This window comes from Ahaetulla prasina, chromosome 7 (assembly GCF_028640845.1).
Source record: "Ahaetulla prasina isolate Xishuangbanna chromosome 7, ASM2864084v1, whole genome shotgun sequence".
NCBI lineage: Eukaryota > Metazoa > Chordata > Lepidosauria > Squamata > Colubridae > Ahaetulla > Ahaetulla prasina.
This window is the reverse complement of record NC_080545.1, coordinates 62,235,423-62,254,058: the sequence shown is the minus strand read 5'-3', so window position 1 is coordinate 62,254,058 and position 18,636 is coordinate 62,235,423.

The window sequence follows — 18,636 nt, the reverse complement described above, 5'->3', positions numbered from 1 at the left end:
AACTACCCCTGGGAGCCCTTGCAGAAGTCGTTCCATTAGGTTTTGGAACAGCCCTGGTGCCACACTCACCCCAAATTGCAATCGGGTGCACTTGAAGGCCCCCCTGTGCGTTACAATCGTTTGGGCTTCGGCTGTGCGGGCGTCTACGGGCAGTTGTTGGTAGGCTTGGGCCAAGTCTAACTTTGCAAAGACTTGCCCTTGCCCCAAAGAGTGCAGCAAGTGTTGCACCACGGGAACCGGGTAAGCGCTTTTCTGTAAGGCTTTGTTAAGCGTCGCCTTGTAGTCAGCGCAAATTCTAATTGACCCGTCTGGTTTTATTGGGGTGACGATTGGCGTCTCCCACCTTGCGTGATCGACTGGCACCAAAATCCCCTGATTTATGAGCTTATCAAGCTCCTTATCAATTTTTGGTTTTAGGGCAAAAGGGACTCTCCTCGCCTTAAGCCTAATGGGAGCTACCTGGGGGTCTAAGTTGAAGGAAATAGGGGTCCCCTTGTACTTGCCCAGGCAGTCCTTGAAGACATCTTCGAACTCGTTAAAGAGAATGTCTTTCAGGTTACAGTCACTTCTGTAGATGCCAGTCACTCCCATGCCCAGGGCACGAAACCAGTCTAGTCCCAACAGACTGGGCAGGGTCCCTTCGACGATCGTGATGGGCAGGGTCTTCTTGTGTGGTCCGTACTCGACTCGGACGGAGGTGGTCCCTCGAACAGGGATGCGATTCCCTTGGTAGTCGTGGACTCGTAGCCGTTGTGCTTGCAGGTGGCGCTTCGCGACTGACGGCAGTGACTTCGCCAAAGTGTCCCAGGACATGATGGTGATCGCTGATCCGTGTCTACTTCGAGCCGGCACCGTACTCCCTCTATTTTTGGTTTGGTGAAGATCTTCTTCTCCACTCGGGTCGAGGCGCGGCCTATGACCACAGTCGTTTGGTTTGAATCCGCACCTTTTTTGTTTGAGCCAATCGCGGGTCGCCTTGCCGATTCCGCGCTCTGATTGGCCGATTTGAATTTTCGGCGGGAAGGTTGGGCCGCTCGACAAACTTGAGCTAGGTGCCCTTTCTTCCCGCACCGCCGACATGTCGCGTCCTTAAACTTGCAGCGTTGGCGCTGGTGTTGACCACCGCAGCTTCCGCATTCATCTCGGTCCCCTTTGTCGCGTTTCTCGGTTCGGCAGACCCCTTCCTCATCTTCACCGTCGGATTCGGTCTGAACCTCCTCCTGGTGCACTGGGGTTGGCTTCGCGCTCGCCTTTGGTGGGACAGGCTTTTGCAGTGTCTCCGCCGCTTGGGTGGACATTTCATGTGCTCTGGCTTCGTCCAGAGCGTTGGCCAGCGATAGGTTGCTCTTTGCTAGCAGCCGCCGCCGCAAACGGATGTCTCTGACCCCTCGGATGAGTTGCTCGAGGAGCACCTCGTCTAGGTCGCGGTATCCGCAGTCCTTGGACGCTTTCCTTAGGGCGGCCATGTAGTCACCGATGGATTCGCCCTCCATCTGCCTTCGCTCTCCGAATTCAAACCGCCGCACGTATTTGGACGGCGTTGGTGCGAAATGGTTTTTTAGTAAAGTCTGTAGAGTTGGCCACGACACCGATTGTAACGGCGTTGGCTCTGCCAGGGCTTCCGCGATATCAATGACCTCCGGACCACAGTGGCTTAAGAAATAAGCCCTTTTGCGGTTATCTGGAACTCCTTGCAGTTCGTTGGCTTCTAGAAAGCTTTCGAAACGGGTCATATACGTTCCCCATTTCTCTTTAGCCGGGTCAAACGGTGCGGGCGGAGTGTAACTGGCCATCTCCGCTTTTCTGCCCTGTGTTTGCTGGGTTCGGGTCTATCGTGCTTCAGCTCGGTTCTGGTTCTCCTTAGCCTCGAGATCCCACCCTCGTCGCCAGTGTTAAGTTCTGGAAGTAACGAGGCTGGAGACCAGGGTAGTGACAACAGCTCTTTAATATAGGGTGAACCCAGCAACAGGCTGGGGGAAAAACCTCTCCTTTTATACAGTTCTACTGGCGGCTTCGTCCAATCAGCAACGTGCTGATTTCCCGCCCAAATATTTAAAGGTACATACAAGAATACATAACAGTGGGTTTCTGAGACAAGCCACTGGAACTTTGTCCTTTTTAATATGTATCACACATGTTGCATGCACATAAAAATGGAGGTGGGCCAGTTTCAATTGTATGATTTTGAATCCAATGACATGCTGCTGCATACATTCCTATGCTAGTAAACATGTGAGGGTAGCATATTCAGTGATAAGCTATATTTTAGTTACAAAGTTTGAAGCCATTTATTTCATTTAATCATCAACTGTTAAGATAATACGGCAGTGGATTTAATAAATTAATTCAATTATATATCATAAAATAAGATCCCGCAGTCCATCTTATATAATTAATGGTTTAGGTTTATCAAAAGCCAGTTTAGTGATTCAAGCCACATACCAAGTGAGTCAAGCCACACACTGTTACATACAATTATTACATATTTGTATCTCACATTACCTTTTTAAAAATGTTTTTCTCCACATTTCATCATTTCCATTACTAAAAGAAAAGTAGTATTTGTTGAAGCCAGCAGCAGAAATAAAAATTCTTCAAAGCAAATACAGCATTCTACATTATGACTCCATATGAGTCATATAGTATATTGATTTACTTAATTGTAAACAATTGGGAACATGCTTTGTATCTCCTTCAGATTTAGATGAATACAACCATATGGTTTCTTGACTCCAGTACAGGAAATAATTTGTCATTCTCTTCTTCCAGGGTGTTTTTTTAACAAGTTTACAGACCTGGAATTCTGTATGCATCCTGGCTTGATGTTGCTTAGCGTGTGAGCTCAGAGAAAGTTGATCAGGTACTGCCAGTTGCTGTTACCATATTAAAACTGTGTGTGCTCGCGGCGGTTATTTAATAGGTTCGGAGGTTATGGGGGGGGAGTGTGTTCCTTCTAGTGAGGGTGGTCCTATTTGTACGGTAAGTGGGAGGGGCAGATATGGCGGAAGTGGGGGATCATATCATTTTGTGGGGGCGCGCGCTCGATGTTTACAGGCAATTGCGCACCCCGATCCCTCTGACTTGTCCCGTTCCCCGGATGGTCAAGACCCTCAGAGCCTGGGCCTTCGGCTTATGCTATGCAACACACGGTCCATGGTCAATAAGGCCCCCCTAATACACGATCTTATTCAGGGGGGCGCCGCGGATCTTGTAGGCGTTACGGAAACCTGGTTGGGCACTGAAGGGGGCGTGCCCCTTGTTGAAATGTGCCCACCGGGTTTCCGTGCATTTCATCAGCCGAGGGCTCAGGGTAGGGGTGGGGGGGTGGCGGTTGTTATTAGAGAAGGTCTAGAGCCGAGGGAGACCACTGTACCTCAGATTGCCGGGTGTGAATCCCTCTTTGTGAGGTGGGGTCATAGGTGTCAGATGGGCTTGTTTGTCGCGTACCTGGCTCCTTGCTACGTGACAGCTGCCCTGCCCGAGCTCCTGGAGGTGCTTGCTGGAGTGGTGGTGGAGACCCCCAGACTTATAGTCATGGGGGATTTCAACTTGCCATCATCCGGCATGTCATCGACAGCAGCTCGGGAGTTCACAGCTTCCATGACGGCCTTGGACCTGACTCAAGTAGTGGATGGCCCTACTCACATTGGGGGTGGCACACTGGACTTGATTTTTATCTCTGGTCAGTGGTTGAAGGATCTGGACTTGAAGGAAATAGTCACTGAACCTTTGTCATGGTCAGATCACTCTCTCCTTCGCCTGGACTTTCTGACCGCCACTCAACACCACAGGGAGATGGAGCCAATACGTTGGTTCCGTCCCAGGCGCCTGATGGACCCGGAGAGGTTCCGGACGGAGCTTGGGCCGTTTCCTGAGGGTCTGGCTCACGGCACGGCTGAGGAACTAGTCGCGGCCTGGGAACGGGCCGCGGCGGGGGCTTTAGACCGTGTCGTGCCTTTGCGGCCTCTGACCCGGCGCAGGTCCCAACCGGCTCCTTGGTTTTCCGAGGAGCTGAGGGGGATGAAACGCCGGAGAAGACGCCTAGAGAGTTCTTGGAGGTCCAGTCGTTCGGAGGCTGATCGGACACTAGTTAGGTCCTATAGTAGGACCTACCTAGTGGCACTGAGGGAAGCGAGACATTGCTACGTCTCCTCCCTCATTGCGTCGGCAGATAACCGCCCGGCCGCCCTGTTTCGGGTGACTCGTTCCCTCCTTCAACAGGGGGAGCGGGATGACCCGTTGCAGGGACGAGCTGAGGAGTTTAGTGGTTATCTATACGATAAAATCGTTCAGCTTCGGGACGGTCTGGACCAAAATTGGGTAGATTCAGGTGAGACGTCGGAGAGCGGTCTTGGTGAGATTGTTTGGGATGAGTTTGACCCTGTGGCTCCTGAGGACATGGACAGGTTGCTGGGTAGGTTGAACGCCACCACGTGTTTACTGGACCCGTGCCCCTCCTGGTTGGTACTGGCCACTCAGGAGGTGACACGAGGCTGGCTCCAGGAGATTACGAATGCTTCTTTGGTGGAGGGAGTCTTTCCGGCCGCCTTGAAAGAGGCGGTGGTGAGGCCCCTCCTCAAGAAGCCTTCCCTGGACCCAGCTGTTTTAGGTAATTATCGTCCAGTCTCCAACCTTCGTTTCGCGGCGAAGGTTGTAGAGAGTGTGGTGGCATGTCAATTACCCCAGTACCTGGATGAAACTGTCTATCTAGACCCGTTCCAGTCCGGCTTCCGGCCCGGATACAGCACTGAGACGGCTTTGGTCGCGTTGGTGGATGATCTCTGGAGGGCCAGGGATAGGGGTTATTCCTCTGCCTTGGTCCTATTAGACCTCTCAGCGGCTTTTGATACCATCGACCATGGTATCCTGCTGCACCGGTTGGAGGAATTGGGGGTGGGAGGCACCGTTTTTCGGTGGTTCTCCTCCTATCTCTCCGATCAGTCGCAGACGGTGTTGACAGGGGGGCAGAGGTCGACCCCGAGGCGCCTCACTTGTGAGGTGCCGCAGGGGTCGATTCTCTCACCCCTTCTGTTCAACATCTATATGAAGCCGCTGGGTGAGATCATCAGTGATTTCGGTGTGAGGTACCAGCTGTACGCTGATGACACCCAGCTGTACTTTTCTACACCAGACTACCCCAACGAAGCTATCGAAGTGTTGTCCCGGTGTCTGGAGGCCGTACGGGTCTGGATGGGGAGAAACAGGCTCAAGCTCAATCCCTCCAAGACAGAGTGGCTGTGGATGCCGGCATCCCGGTACAGTCAGCTGCAGCCGCGGCTGACTGTTGGGGGCAAGTCATTGGCCCCGATGGAGAGGGTGCGCAACTTGGGCGTCCTCCTGGATGAACAGCTGTCCTTGGAAGATCATTTGGCGGCCGTCTCCAGGAGGGCTTTTTACCAGGTTCGCCTGGTTCGCCAGTTGCGCCCCTTTCTAGACCGGGATGCCCTATGCACAGTCACTCACGCTCTCGTGACGTCTCGTCTGGACTACTGCAATGCTCTCTACATGGGGCTCCCCTTGAGGAGCACCCGGAGGCTCCAGTTAGTTCAGAATGCGGCTGCGCGGGTGATAGAGGGAGCCCCTCGTGGCTCCCATGTGACACCTCTCCTGCGCAGACTGCACTGGCTACCTGTGGTCTTCCGGGTGCGCTTCAAGGTTTTGGTGACTATCTTCAAAGCGCTCCATGGCATAGGGCCGGGATATTTACGGGACCGCCTGCTGCTACCGGATACCTCTCACCGACCCGTGCGCTCTCACAGAGAGGGACTCCTCAGGGTGCCGTCGGCCAAACAGTGCCGGCTGGCGACACCCAGGGGAAGGGCCTTCTCTGTGGGGGCTCCCACCCTCTGGAACGAGCTTCCCCCAGGACTTCGCCAACTTCCTGACCTCCGAACCTTTCGCCGCGAGCTTAAGACACATCTAGGACTGGACTAGATTTTAAATTCGAATTGGTTTTAATGGGGATTTTATTATTTTTATTATCATCATTTTAATTATTCGGCCAATTATAATAAGTTTTTTAATGGATGTTTTTATTTGTATTTATATGTATATTTTTATCTGGTTGTTAACCGCCCTGAGTCCCTAGGGAGATAGGGCGGTATAAAAATACGAAAAATAAATAAATAAATAAAAAATAAATAAAAATTATCATCAGAAATGACCATCAAATTGTTTCTAGTGAAATTGGTGTCAAGCTCACAAAAAAGAATTTAGTGGTAATTCCCAAACACTATACAGTTTTACTAGACTTAGGTTCAGTTCAACTGAAAACTTGTGAAGACACAAGATGGGTCCAGCTAAGCTAACACTAAACAACAGCCCAATCAAGGAACCACCAAAAACCATCCCACCATACTGACAGGGCAAGTCTATAGTATATAAAATGAAAGCAGACCCCGCTCCCTACTAGCACTGGTGATGTTACCTAGTCTGGTAAGGAAATATATGCATGAAAAGCACCAAACTCAGAGAATATCAGGGACTCCACAGTTCAACTCTGAGCTACAAATATTCTCTTCTATCATTGTGCTTATACATTCCACACATTTTTACCTGTTCCTGAAAAGCAAACCATTTTGTGCCAGCAGTCCACATTTAGTTATCTCTAATTATGATCTCATAAACCAAATTTCTCCCTTTGAATCTATTTATGCAGCCAGGCATTTATTTCTAATATTATTTTCTTTGAACTCTTTGGGTTAGATGGATACCTGTAAAGATTACTTGAGATCCCCATTATCTGAGCTTCTTTCCTAGATTTTTAAAGTCTGTATTGATAAGTTGTAGCTTTTCCTTGCAAGATCAGATTTGTCCATCTATTGAGTAGTTGGAATGAGGAACTGCTAGTGGATTTATTTATTTATTTATTTTATTTATTTATTTGTCATAACACCATACATAAGTATAAGCATGAAGCAACAGTAGGACAGGAACGGTAGGCACGTTTGTGCTCTTATGCACGCCCCTTATAGACCTCTTAGGAAAGGGGTGAGATCAATAGTAGACAGTTTTTCATTGAAGCTTTGGGGACTTTGAGAAGAGACCACAGAGTCAGGTAGTGTGTTCCAAGCCTTAACAACTCTGTTACAAAATTTGATACATGCTCCTCATAGTATACTTTACAATGCACTGGTTCTAATAATCACACATATCTTTTACTGTAGTTTCTTATAATAGCAAATTACAAACCATTATGAGCCTTCTCTTTGTTTTCTGTAGGTTGGAGATGTATCCGCTCTGCATTCACTATTTTACTATCATCTATTTTTCTTTCTTGACTCACAATCTGTTTCTTTTATGAAGACTGGAATTTCTTAATTTCAAGAGTGCAGAAGAGATTTTATGTCTCCTATTTCCAGCTGGTACTCTAAAAACTGAGTTTATTTCTCTCCTTGTCTTACCTCTGGACAGTTGATTCCTTTGACAGGCTCTGCTTTAGTGCATACTTTGTTTAATCTGATATATCTTCATTCTTTTGACTCTCTAGATACAGATATTCAACAGATTGGAGAGGTAATTTTAGACTTATAAAGAAACCGATTCTTAGCCCATCATGCAAAAAGACTGAAAGAAAAAAAAATCAAAAGCTTCAAATAAACCCAGGATTAATGAACTCACTAATAAAGGAGGCTGTAGGGTCCCTATCTCTGTTCTCGAGTTTTTGTACATCTTAACTCCTAATTCTGGGTATTACAACTCATTAAAGGAAATCCATGTGAATCTTGTTTCTTTGATTGTGCTTTTCTTTTAAGGAGCTTGATGCTTGTAATGCACAGCTATAGAAGGATAACCTTTTCATTCATATAGCTGAACACACAGTCCTTCGGTACATCCAGTTTCTCTAGTCATTCTCTCTTCTGTTACCAGATTTGTTTGCTTCACTGTCTGTTTACTCAAAATTTGATCTTGGAGGAACCTGATAGAGGTAGTTTTACACCAAAATTAATGCCATCAGTTTCCTTTCTTCCGTATTACAGAAAAGTAAAATCAGGACACTAAGAGTTATTTGATAATGAATTCCACTTCTCATCAGCCTAGTGACCATAATCAATGGATGAAATGGGATCAGGGATATTTTTTCCTAAGAGTGTGATATATTGGAATATGTGTCTTAATGTGTCTTAAATAATGTGTCTTAAAAACAAAATCATAAAATGACTCAGAATCGTGTGCTTTAAAAGAAAATATTCAAATTATAAGCTCTGCAGTGCAATAAAATCCAGTGTGGGGAAAAATAAATATGACAAACTTAGGGCTCTTCCCAACACATTCATTGGTATTCTTTGCTCCTATCCTTTAGAAACATGGTAGTCCTTCTGTTCTCTCCACCCAGGGATTCTGCTCCTGATATCAAGGGAAGAAGGATGACAGAAGCTTCCCCTTCCCTGCTATCTGCTTGCCTTCTCCTGTGGCTCAGATCCTTTGCTATCTCATCATGAGAAGCTATTTATCTCTGTGCTTGCCGCAGAGTGCTGCTGGTAATGGTGACCCTAGTGATGATGGTGGCAGCAGGGCTTTCCAGGAAGTGTGGAGGGAGGCAAAGGCATTGGCTGCTTTCACTCTGGTAATCAAATCCTAAAATGGCTACAATGGCAAAAAGCCCCACAGCTGAAAGAGAGAGGGTGATCCTGCGGCGAGTCAATTGGAACCCTGCAGGTGACTGACCTCCTTAAGGTTTTTCTTCCTCGACTTCCAATGGCTCCGCTCTCTTCGACGGATGCCTGTCGTGTCCCACTCCTCCGCTGACGGCTGGGTCCGGGAAATCCGAATCAGGCGTGCCTCTGCAGCTCTGCCCAAAGTCCTAGCAAAGTCCTCAGAGCAGGCAGGAGACCAGTAAGTGACTTCAGCAAGATAAGTTTGACTTTTGCCTGACTCAGAGACTGCCAGAAAGTAGATCCTTTATATAGGCCATGGGGTGTGGCTCCATGACTCAGCACTCATTAAGGCCTGCCCCTCCCTTCCCTCTGTAGCCTCCGCCTCTCCAATCTTCTGATGCGAGGGTCACACCAATCAGCTGTTGGTAATAAACCCTCCTCAGGCTCACCTGCTGTGGAGGAGGGGGAGGGGTCTAGCTGCTCCGTTTGCCTGGGCATGGAGTCAGGGCTGGGGCAGGGAGATTCTCCTTCTGCAGTTTGTGTGGGCATGGAGCCAGGACTGGGACCGGGAGGCATACATTCCTCAGTGTGCGGGAGCAGGTAAGAAGGCCCTGGCTGCTCTGAGGGCGGGCAAGACACAACAATGCCTGAAAAGCGCCCGCACTGGGATTCTGTAAAAAGCCGGCGAAAACAGCGAATATCAGCTGTTCACTGGCTGAAAGTATTTTCCCCGGGTAAAGGGGAAAGGAAAGAGCAGAGGAGGGATAGGAAGAACTCCCTAGAGGCCCCGCTTTCTCGATTTGAAAGCAGGGAACTCGAAGGTGAAAGTTCCCTGGAAATCCCACTGCAGCAGCTCCAGACCCAGCGTGTCTCTGCATCGGCAGAAAGAGAAGAAAGTGACCATCTCTGCTTCAAATGATTGCTATGGATTTTAATAGGCAGACAGAACAAACACAAGAGATCAGTAATTTAAACTGCAAGCATTAAATCTGACTTCTATTTTTTTTTAAACTTTTTTCCGCTTACAATCAACATAATGAAATAAAATGGCGCTTGTTAGTTGCTGAGAAAGTGAAAGTGAATGGAGACCCTATCGTATTGTGCTGGATTGTAAGCAGAGCAGACTGGATTTTTGCTTATTTTTAATTTCTTCTTTTTTTATCTGGATTTAAGCGGACTGCTGGATTACTTCAGTTTGCTTAGGTATTTGAGAAGGGGACTCTCAGTAAGAATTTGGCCATGAAGGTTCTTTCAGAAGAATGGATTCGTGACTTTATACAGGAATATAGAGAGAAAATGTATGTAATTATCAAAAAATATTAATTGATAAAAAATTGGGATGTTTTGGATGAGAGTTTGGAGGAAACTAATCAGTCCAATCAGTACTTGGAAAATGGAGTGAAGGAGATACAAGCAAAAGTGGATAAAAATGAAGATATGATCGTGAATAAACAAGATGATGTAAAGAGGCTTTCTTTAAAAGATTTGGATGAAACACCTGAATTTGCGTTACAAGAGGTTGTTTCCCGAACCGACAAAATACACAGGGTTAATGCTTTACAAGAGTTTTTCTTCCGGATTGATGGAATATATGGTAGTTATTTGTGGATTGCTGGAGAAAAGGAACCATTAGGAGATATTGTGATTGACTTTTTAAAAGGAGTAATGAAGGACAGACAAATGCATCAAAAAAACCGGCAAGAGACAAAAGTACTATTCTTGAAAGAAGTTTTTTTTGAAATACTAACAGATAAAAATATTAGTGTTCCTGAAAGACTATATGCAAGAAAGATCTGGAAGAAATGGGTTGATTATATGTTTGATATATATCACAAAAGACTAGATATTTGGAATTATATTGGATTTTTTTTTTCTCTTAAGCTTGAGTACTAAGAAAAATCGCGATGGTCAAAGGAGGAAGGACTAAAGTTGAATAGAGATTGTAATTTGCTGTACCGAAATTATGTAATGTGTTTTATTGAATTGTAAATAGAATATTTTCGAAAGACTTTATGTAAGAAAGATTTGGGGGAAAAATGGGTTGATTATATGGTTTATAGAAGTTACAAGGGAGATATTCTCTGAATTGGATTGGATTTTTAAGCATTATCTGGTTTTAAATACTTTAGGATTAATCTGCTGTATTGAATATATTTTATCAATGTTAATTTCTTGAAGGATTTTGGTTATGTAAGGGGGAAGTCAGAGCCAGAGAGGAAAAATTTGTATAATTGTTTTGGAATAATTTAGCTTATGTTTGTTTTTGAACTATACCTTATGGGTGTTTTGGGAAAGGGAAAATTTAGTGAATGATTGTTTTTTGAACTATACCTTGTGTTTGTTCTGGGAAGTCGGGTGGGGGGGAGGAGGGTGGTTTTGGAGGGAGGGGGAGGGGTGGAGTGGTGAGGGAGGGGGAAAAAAAGGGGGGGTAAAAAATTTTGTAAAAACTTTTTCAATAAAAAAAAGGTTTTTCTTCCTCAACAAAGACCATTTATATAGAGGAGGACTTAATCCATTTTCTACTGAAAAATATTAATTTCTTATTTCATCTCTTTGGTTTGGCTTCAGCCTGCCTCAGTGGCAGCCTGGCCTTGATATGGAGGGTCCAGCTGGAGGACATGTCATTAAGGACTAGTAAGCAGCCCATCTCAAAGCAATAGTTCTTTAATGTATTAAAAAGAGACATCTTGATGAAACCTGGTGTTTAACATAAAGACAATTTAATGAACATTTTTGAAATAACGTTATTGTGGTTGATTATTGTGTAAAGTTCAAAGTATGAAGAATAATTCAGAAATGATGGAGGTCTATTGAAGAAAATGAGAAGCTGACTAGTTCTATTTGTTAGTACCCTAACAACTCCTAAGAAGTATAAAATTAGCATCTTGTATGTGGTCAATCTGACATTTTGCTGTTGAAAGAATGATTTATCTGAAATTTAACTGAACACAATATAGTTGTGTTCAACTGAATGTGAATCCTTGAATTTAGCCAGCTTCTCAGTTAGTAGAAGGGTTACTTGTGATACAATTTCCAATTTTTAAATTGAGAGATTTATTAACTGAATTATATGAATAAAATATTTTTATCATTTTTCTACCAGAAAATAAACTATAGATATATATATCTGAGATCTATCTATCTATCTATCTATCTATCTATCTATCTATCTATCTATCTATCTATCTATCTATCTATATCAGTCAAGTATGTAATTGTAAATATCTATTTTTAAACTAGTTATACCAGACTCCATAGCCTGGTATAATTATGTACCAACATCACTGTTGATAAAATATTAAGGCATAACAATGTAAAGACACTCTAACATTGTAATGTGGGGGCAAATAGTCCCTTTTCCTTATGGTTTTGGAGTGTACATTAGATATAGCAGATGACTCTGCCAAATGACTGGGGGGGGGGTGGAGGGTGGAAACCAGATTGTCACTTTTTTCTTGGTGTGAAAATATCATATGGGTATAATATGAGCAAATTTGATGCAGTAACTAAAGGCAGTGGGATAGAAACTTGAAGGCCATGAGTTTTAGTCATGCACTGATCACATTGTTTATGTTACAGAGTGCTACTATCAGTAAAAAGAGGTGGGCTTTGAGCCTTTGTAAGGGTGTGGAATTTAGATGCACTGGTCTAATCATAGTAAGGTCAGACCTTACAGTGTGGCTGTAAAGGTCATATTATGATTTATATTGCTTTATTTATCACTCCTATGTAACATTTCTGGGGTATATAATCCATAACCTTGCGTAGTTCAGGGCTGTTTGGCATTCTTTTGGCCTGAAGCCCAGGGATATCTAATTTATTATTTTTATTTATTATTCTATTTATTTAATTGTGCCTGCCAATAAAGGATACTTTGTTGCATCTATCTCAAAATGCTTTGGTTCCTGATTTAAAATGGACATTTTTCCCACAACAGAAAGCTGAATCAGATATAATGCTGTTTTAAACCAAAATTTTCTGTCCCTCACTTGACCTCCAAGTGACATTTTGATATATTTTTTGTCTAATTTTATACCAAGGGTTTTGTTTAAGAAGTACAATTGCCTGATCCTGGCCCAATTTTATCAGCATCTTAAGAACCTCAATTTATGTAATTTATCATTTATTTGGAATGTCCAGGAGAAATAATATTTATCTGATAAAATGAGATATAACAGACTTTGGGATGAAAAATAACTTTTAGGCAATATCTGAATACATAGAACCATGCCCTTCTTTTGATTTGTTATAAACCTTACCTCCAAACATACAGCAGAGTTAAGCACATATTTTGCTATCTGAAATTCTTAGGAAACTAATTTGAGCTGTCTCCAATTTCTTATAGTTGACACCTGGATTTAATTGTACTCCATAGAAAACCTATGCCAATGTAAAAGCTTCCCAGCAGCTAGTACATATTGGGCTTTTCTAGGGAAAAAGAGAGGATTGCTAGGAAACTCCTTTGAGTGTTCAGAGCTATCTGGTTAATAGGAGTGTGTTGCTTCCCTGAGGAATGCAGTACAAACCCAAGTATTTTAAATGAAGGATTTGTTCAATAATATAATCAGGGGTGGGATTCTACCAGTTTGGACTGGTTTGGGAAAACCGGTAGCTCTGAGAATCAGTTGGAAGCGAACCGGTTTGTCCGAATGTTCAGTGTCCCTACTTGCCTGCCTGTGCTATTTTCCGACCTTTATCTTCTCAGCTGATTCACAGGTAGAGCAGATTGCCACATGTATCAGCTGTGTTACTCCTCTGAAGAAACCAGGAAGTGAATATTTCTTCAAACTGTGCACATACGTGCAGCAAATCGCACGATCACCGAACCGGTTGTTAAACAGGGAGGATCGCACCACTGAATATAATCTTTGACATTCCATCAGAATTGTACAAAATGCATAGTATTTGTTTTCTCATAATCTGAGTATTTTTAGAGAAATGGACTACTGCTCCCATGGCTCTTCTAAGTCCTACCAGTGTTTGCAATAGTACAACAGTATTGTCTTCGTAAAGTGGCATAATTCTGTTTAGCCTGGTTTAGGGAATGCCTTACTTAAGGCATCTACCAATGTACTCATTTTAACCTCTTTACTAGTTGGCACTGAATTTTAGAGGAGTTCAGCTACAGGGTTTATGTTACATTCAAGCTTGTATTCTTATGAGGTTCGTTTAATAGGGTAAGCAACTGTTTATCAATTGTAAATGCTTTGAGTGTTTCTAGAGATGGAATCCAAGGTGTGCTTTAGATGTACATACAAGGAGGAAAGAGCTGATTTAGGTGGTTGAGTATATTTTTCTTGAGCATATCTAGTCTTGAGCCACCACCAAGCAGTCTCTCTGAAACCTTACCTGTAATTCTGCTAGGCGGTTCTCTTCTAGTCAGTCTCAAGTGTTTCTCATAAAGATGGCATAGATCTTACTCATTAGGGTAAAGATGCTCACTGGGCACCAAATGGCTGGATGATCTTTCACTATCTTCTTCTAGTTAGGGATAATTATGGCTGTTCCCCTGTTCTGTTAAATGTGCTTTGTGTTACTGTATTAAATCCTGCCTCTGTAATAATGTATACAAATAACATCACAATTGAAGGTAAATATATTGGATCATGATTTTTCTTTCCTCAAATGTCTTATGTTCTTAGCCATTCTTAGCATATTTTAAGCAATAAAGCAATTCTGAAATGTCATGCATTACAAGCAATTTGGAGAAATAATTGGAAGCAATCTGGTTTTAATGATAAACAGGAAGGTTGCAAAAGTACATGTATTTAGATTAGAGCACAGCCCTCCTTCAAGAACTACTTATGAATTTTAAGTTTTAATTTGCTAGGAGTAGGTTATGATTACTATACTTCTTGTGTATTAATTATATTAACTGGTTTATTTGATTTAAATGAAATATAAGTTTTCAGAGCAGCCTCATTCAATTCTTTAGATTGGCCTTATTTTCTGGAGTGCACTCTCTAAAATACCATCCATATGACAATTTGGGCCCTTCACCCAAGAAAAATACACAATCCTGCAATGTGCTTTCATATTTATAGAACGGATATTATATGCCATGGTGTTTAACTGGCCAATTTCCCCCTCTAATCTTTGCCTTCTTCATCCCAAATACAATCTTTTTAGAAACAATTGTCCCCTAAAACGGTTCAGAAGGCTCATCTTCGAGGTGGCCAATTACAAAAAAAAAAAGGGGGGGTGGACGGGTGGTGGGGAGAGGAGGGAAAAAATCTGGAAGACTGAGATAGTTTCTAAGATGTAATTCTTTAAAAGAAAAAAAATAAGCAGGGTTGCAGCCAAAGGACCTTCGTTCAAATGTATAGACGTGCCTTAAAATCCCAACTAATTTTATAATAACTCTGAAAAATCGGAGTGGTCCTCACTTCCTTTTTCGAACCGCAGCCAATGCTGCCCTTCCTCCCCACTCCCGTCACAACGTTAAGTCTTCGCAATAGCACATCGATTCTTCGTTGAATCATTTTTGTTTACTTTCCGGAGTAATCCTCCCGAGTCCCGTCAGAGAAACGCTACCGACTCCCATAAGAGACTCTGCCGGCGCCACTTCCTTCCAGCCTTCTCCCTTCCTCTCCATCACCCCGCTTCCTAAGGTGAAGTCTTGCGGGGAGGGAGAGGGGAGCGCGCGCAGCTCGCCACTCGGCAGCTGTTCTCCCTCAGCGCGCGCCGCAAGGCCCGTAGAAGAGCGCGCGCGCGCGCGCGACACCGCAGTAGAGCGCGAGGCGAGCCGCTCGTCGCTGCCACCGCCGCTCTTTGGGAGGGCTGGCTACCTCAGGCAGGGCAGCAGAATCCCCATTGCGTCAGGATCGAGGGCAAGGGCACGCCAATGGGAGGGAAATAGAGGAGGGGGCGCAGTAGGCCGCCCAGCCATTCAGAAGCGGAGAACTCTTGTCTCCTCAGCAACCGGCCTAGATAGCCAAGGCTGCGCCTCCCACATTACGCCCTGCTGGTCTTCCATACCTTCTTCATTCTTAACCTGCTTCAGCCTGGCGGAGGAGCTGAGCTCTCCATTCCGCTTCGCTGAGCTAACGTATCGGCGGAAGGCTCCCGTAGCTTCTTTTTCCTTCTTCCACGCTCCACCCAGAAATTGTCTAGCGAGGAGTGCTTCTCTCTCTCTCCCCCCCCCACCTTTCCTTTCTTTCCCCTCCCTCCGCTTTCCGCTAGTCGGTGAAGACTGTGGGAAATACCCTCATTGCTCAGTTCGCTTGAATGGAGAGCGGGGAAGATTGTTTTTCTGGCGAGGGTCGCTGAATGGGGAGACGGGGATAACCCGCGCAGCATTTCTGGAAGGGTTGCGGGGTGGGCAATAAGATTCGCTGATGATTCCCGACCATGGGCAAGGACCAGGAACTGCTGGAAGCGGCTCGCACTGGGAATGTGGCTTTGGTGGAGAAACTCTTGGCTGGCAGAAAAGGAGGGCTCCTGGGCAGTGGATCTGGACCTATTCCTTTATCCAACTTGCTGAGGTAGGGATACCTTTCCCACCAGGACTGGGATAGTAACCTCATTGTCACCATCATCTTCATCACCTTCCTCTTCATTCTGGTCTCTTTTTTATTCATAGTAACCAAAAAACCCCTGTCTGTCTTCTGAGCATGTTCAGGTGTGGAAAGAGGTTTGTGTCATTACCTACGATGACATTAAGGCAAGAGTCTTTGGGTTTCTTTCTGCCAATGCGTCAGAAAGTATTTGATTTGATGGGTTTCTTTCACTGGTACAGAACTTTGGCATGTATTGGGCACTCTGATGTACACATTGGTATTATTCCTTTCATTTTTTTAATGATCATCCCTCCTCCCCTCCTAAAAATTAATCACCCTATTCATGTAGGATTGCCAGATCTGGGCTGCAAAACTCTGGTTGACTTCTAGATATCAGAAAAGACATAAAGGTTTTCTGTATCCCCTTTCTGCCATCTAGAGGTCATCCAGATTTTTGCAGGCCTGATATGTAGATTCATACCTGTAGCAAATTCTATGCGGATGGCATTTCCAGAATAAATCAGGCATATGATATGGCATATTGTGAAAACATTTGAACTCCCAACTGAGAGGCTGTCTCTAAAAAATGGTGTACATTGTGTGCAGCAGGTGATCAAGGTTTCTAGAGCTATGCAGAACTGGATTAATTAGCATTTTTTAGAAGGAGGCAACAAACTTTTAATTCAGAAACACTTTGTGAATTATGCAGAGTTATGCTAATATCACACATTAATAATATAATGTTAAATATACTGTTGGTAAATCATTTTTCATAGACTAGCTAAAAGATTTCAGCACACTTTTTAAAAAAAATTAGACTTACACTAACATCATATATTAACCTAAAGTTTTAACTAATATTTCAGGTGCATCCTCACAACAAATAAAAATATTTTGAAATAATGAAAATTGTTTCATTAATAGGTAAAAAGAGCATTTAGTTTTCAAGGATTCTTTGCATTTTTTCAACCTGTCTCTATACAATGTTTAAAATGGTTTTTAATTGTTTCATTTTTAATTATAAGCAGCAGTGGTTTAGTTAGCTGTGCAATTTTTCAGAGTGGCAATAGCAGAATTTTTCTTAGCATACATGTAGCATGTTATAGAGTAACTTTAATACAATATATATATAACCTAAGTAAAAAGTGTAATATAATGTGACCAATTTAAATAAATTTTGAATTTATTTGTAGCATTTGTGTTTGTATGTACACATCTACAATTTTTATATTGAGATTCTTCATTTCATAGTAACTCATCTATTTTTACGCAATTATTATTTGCATATGATTTGCTTGAATATAACAGTAGAATGATAGCTGTTCAAATCTTTTTGTTCACATGTTGAAAGATTGAAGAAATATATTTTTATAAACTTTGTGTAACTTGCTATTATAGAAAAGTGATCATTAATACAGTTAGAAAAATAGTTTATTTACTATAGGCATTTTTAATTAAACTTACACAAAAGTTTTGTTAAATTAAACAATTATATGTTCTCTCCTTTGGCATTTCAAAACAAATTATAGCACAAACTTTACAAATTTATATTTCTAAATATGTATATGTATTTTAAAAAAAACATTTCTAATCTCTAAGTATTCAGATAATAGTATAGCAAATATATATTCCAAAATCAACATGTTAGGTGGTGTAATAATTTTTACTATGTAAAACTTATAAATTAATTAGAATATGTATTTATATAAAAGTGACTTATATTGCACATTAATTTAAATAAACTTTAATGGTTTTAACTTTCCTTGGTACTATCACTATTTTAGCTAGTCTGTCTTTTCAAAATCAAAAAGCAATTTGCTTTAATGAAATGAAAAGATTTCAGCTGTGTCGATGAAGATTCTCAATCATCCAGGTAGAGTTGTCTGAAGGTTGTCTAAAGTTGTCTGAAGGTTGAATCATTGCAACTGGACTAATTTTTTGTTGTTAGTTTAAGAGACATTTCACTGCCCATCCAGGCAGTTTCCTCAGTCAGAGCAAGGTAGTTGGGCAGTGAGTTGTTGGAACGTACTAACTCCTGTTACACCAAACTCAGGAGTTTCTTTCCCCAAGGAAAGGTAAAGAAATTTTTCAACGCACTTTGGAGAGGTAATCCCTGAGTTTGATGAGCCAGTTGCAATGATTCAAACTTCAGATAACTTTAGACAATCTTCAGATTTCAGCTATGTATTTGAATATTGACATCCATGGAAAAATGAAGATGGAATATAATATATTTCCTTTTATACTGAATTCAGGTTCTTCTTCAAGTACAAAATTAATAAAGCCAGTTACTTGGAACACAAAATACCTTACATTGAACATCTAAAAAAAAGGTTAAACATGCCTTGACCAAGAGGTTTTGATTTTGGGAACCTATGAAACATTAGGAACCATTGATCTATGGAGTACAGATTATATCACTGGAAGGATGGGACAGAAAATTAAAAGCTGATCAAATTGGCTTGCTCAGATCACTAGCAGCTGATAGTATAAATCCTGGAAGTGGGAATGATAATAATATCACAATAATACCTGGAACC